This window comes from Chrysochloris asiatica, unplaced genomic scaffold (assembly GCF_000296735.1).
Source record: "Chrysochloris asiatica unplaced genomic scaffold, ChrAsi1.0 scaffold00187, whole genome shotgun sequence".
Taxonomy (NCBI): domain Eukaryota; kingdom Metazoa; phylum Chordata; class Mammalia; order Afrosoricida; family Chrysochloridae; genus Chrysochloris; species Chrysochloris asiatica.
The window spans coordinates 573,344-577,152 of record NW_006408705.1 but is presented as its reverse complement, the minus strand read 5'-3'; positions in this window follow the sequence as shown (position 1 = coordinate 577,152).

Below are 3,809 nucleotides of genomic sequence, written 5' to 3'. Positions count from 1 at the left end.
GAAGACCAGAAGAGTTGTGGGATGACATCAAGAACATCATACATGAAGAAAGCAAAAAGTCATTAAGAAGACAAGAAAGAAGGAAAGGTCAGAATGGATGTCAGAAGAGACACTGAAACTTGGTCTCCATCGTAGAGTTGCTAAAGCAAATGGAAGAAATGAGGTCAAAGAGCTGAACAGAAAATTTCAAAGATTAGCTTGAGAAGATAAAGCCAAATATTACAACAAAATATGCAACGATCTGGCATCAGAAAACTAAAAAGGAAGAACATGCTCAACATTTCTCAAGCTGGGGGAGCTGAAGAAAACATTCAAGCTTCAACTTTCATTATTGAAAGATTCTCTGGGCAAATTATTGAATGATGCAGAAAGCATCAAGAGAAGATGGAAAGAATACACGGAGTCACTAACAAAAGGAAGTGGTTCATGTTCAACTGTTTCAAGAGGTAGCATATGATCAAGAGCCAGTGATACCGAAGGAGGAAGTCCACGGTGCGTTGAAGGAATTGGCAAAGAACAGGGCACCAAGAATTGATGGAATAAAAATTGAAATCTTTCAAGAAAGTGAGGAGGCACAGGAGGCACTCACTCACTCATCTCTGCCAAGAAATTTGGAAGACAACTATCTGGCCGACTGATTGACAGAGATCTGTATTTGTGCCCATTCCTAAGAGAGGTGACCCAATGGAATGAGGAAATCATCGGACAATCTCTTTGATATTCCAAGCTCGTAAAGTTTTACTAAAGGTAATACAGAAATGGAAGCAAGCATACATTGACAGAGAACTTCCAGAGGAACATATAGTAGAGGTTCAGACTGTGGAGGGTTGCGATCACAATGAAATGGAATTTTGGAGGGCAGATGAGGACAGTACAGAACTTTAGCTAGCTCCAGAGGCTCAGCTTGTGCAGCAGCCAAGAAAAATTGGGATTTGACATGAGGAAGATATAGGCAGCTGGAAGGTTTACAAGAGTTAGAGGCAACAATTGGCAATTATCAGCGTTAGTTGATTCAGGATCACGTTTGTGAGACCATTTTCCTCTTTTCTCTATATTTTTTTTTCTTTCTTAGGTTTTTTCTTTTTCTGAAACATAACTAAAAGATCTTCTCAGTCTTTTCTCTTTTGACTCCCCATTTCCTCTCCTCTTTGCCTTTATATTACTACAACTCTGCCCAGGACTGGGAGTCCAGCCAGCCGCAGAAGTGGGCGTGCTAGGGGCGGTACTAACAAAAATGGGCGGGTAATTCAGTGTCGAGGTATCCACGTAACAACGTCTTAGACGTAAGAGGATATCCGGTTTTGTTCCTGTGTCGGCGGCCGACTGTATTCACCTTCTCTGGTTTTTGGTAGTTTCTTCTCCAGTGTGTTGTACCACTGCGTGGGTTTACTGCTGTCAAGGGCCGATCTCATAACGGTTCTCTGCCCGCCCGTCGTCTTCAGAGTGAGCCCGATCTCCCCGCGCGGGTGAGCTCGGTCGGCCCGGAGCGCGCGAGAGGTAGGGTGTCTCGCGGGTGTGTGACGGGTGCAGGTTCCGCGAGCCGCGTGGCGCCTCCACAACCTCACCTTGGGATCCCCTTCTACCCCGCTTGGTACCCCGACCTTAGGCTATGCCTCTAAAGCCTTAGTGACCCTGTCACCGTTTCCCTATTTGGTGACACAGGCCAAGTCCAGAGGAAACTGGAGCATTACTGTAGAAGGACTTAAACCCATATGAGGCTGAGAAAAATCCCTCTAAGTTTCCAGAACAAACGGGAGAAAAGAAATTGAGGTTTAACGTTCTAAGTGGATTCAGAAGACGCGTCTAGGGTTTGAAAATTCATCCGAATTATCTCCTAGCGATGATTTTTCCAGTTCCTTTGGTCAGGGCAGCAGTGCCGTTTTATCACCCTGTGGATTTTGTTGTTTTAAGCACCTAGTCATTTAGGCACTTTGCCATTTTAGTAACAACTTACCAAGTTCTCTCGGCCTGCTGTTTCTTTAATTTTGAGCTGCCACCAGTCCGCCTACATCGTAATTTTTGACCGGACATTGTAATGTAACATAAGAGTTGAAACCCAGGAAGTGGGAAAATGAAAAATTTAGTCATCTTAGTATTGTTTCAGATCCAAACTGATGCATGATTCTGATGTAATGTGCCATTCTGAATGAGAAATCCAAATTTCAAGCTTGCTTTCTAGGGACTGTGATTTATCCTTGAATGCACTTTGGTTTCTCTGAACAAGTATGTTCTGTAATTTCAGGGGAGTTGTGCTCCAGTTCACCGTTCAGCTTGAGCCTGTCTTAGAGGTTTAAAATTTGTAGATCTTAAATGAGGCCTAGAAGTCTAAATCTGTATTTTTAGGAAATTATTACAGTTGATTTTTAAGAGTCCTAGTTTAAAACACAAACACGTATGTATTGTCCCCAGTGTGGCACTGTAGGATAAGCACTGGACTGCTAATCGCAGAGTTGGCAATTTAGATCCAGTAACCAGACCCGTCATCACAGAATAACAATGTGTATATGTATATGTCCCACCCACCCACTGCCATTGTGTGTTTCACACTCACAGTGACCATACTATATATGATTTTTGTGATTTCAAATCTCTGTGAGAGCAGACAGCTTCATCTTTCACCTATAGAATAGCTGGTGGGTTTGAACTGCCAACCTTGTTCTTAGCAGCTCAATGCCTGACCCACAGCACCACCCGAAAGAGAGAAAATATAAAAAATTTTGAGATTTCATGTTTCAGGGCAAGCATATAGACTCATTCATTCATGGTTTTTTTCATGAGCTCTTAATGTAGGCCAGGCATGGCTGGGATGCAGACATTGAGAGAGATGGTAGTGGGAGCCTCAGAGAACTTGAAATCTTTAGTTTGGATGAAAACGCCTTATAAAAATGTGTTATTTATTAAAAATCTAATTTTCTAAATGTGATACTTCTTTGAGCTAAGTAATGGAAGCAGATTGTATATGCATAATGTTTTGTGTTCTCTGCTTATAGAAAGAAGAGTACCTTTCAGAGTCAGAACAACTTGTATTAGTTTTTCAGAGAGAATGGTTTGTTTTTGTAGCTAATGTCATTTGACTTGACTGTTAAATGCTTTATTAAATTGTTGTATAGGAAAAATTAGGCTTGTTATATACTTCAAATCTTGGTAGCCAACAGGTCATCTGAATAGTTCAAAAAATGTTGTAAACTAGGTGAGTAATGCACTTGTCCATTATTTTTCATTGGGTACTGATGTATACCAAATACAGATTTTTCTTTCACTTGGCACAGAATCATTTTTAAAGAATACTTAATATTACAGTAACTTTTTTTCTCATTTGAATAAAAAAAAAAAAAAAAACCCAAATAACTTCTTTGACTTTTAAGAGAAGTATTTTTTGATGAATACATCATTTAGAATTATTTGGTAGCCTAAGGAAGTACCTTGTTAGGAAGTCATTGACTTTTCCTTTTTTTTTTTCAAATTGAGAAAGAAAGTTATTATAAAAGTTTGCTTCATGAGGACTCCTTTTGTGGCGCTATAGGATCAGTACTGGACTACGAACCACAAAGTTGGCAGTTCAGACCCACCAGCTGTTCCCTGGAAACCTTGTATAGGGTCTCTATGAGGCGGGATCAACTTTACGCCACTAACGACAACAACAATGCTTCATGAAAGTTTAAAGCATGCTGAACTGTCAAAGTGACAGGGCTGAGTTTCAACTTTGTCAAGAATAAGAACATCTTGTGATACTACTTTTTAGTTCATTTACAATACAGTAAATGTAACTAAGTACTTATATCTTCTCTCTTCTTTTGTGTAGAAAGACA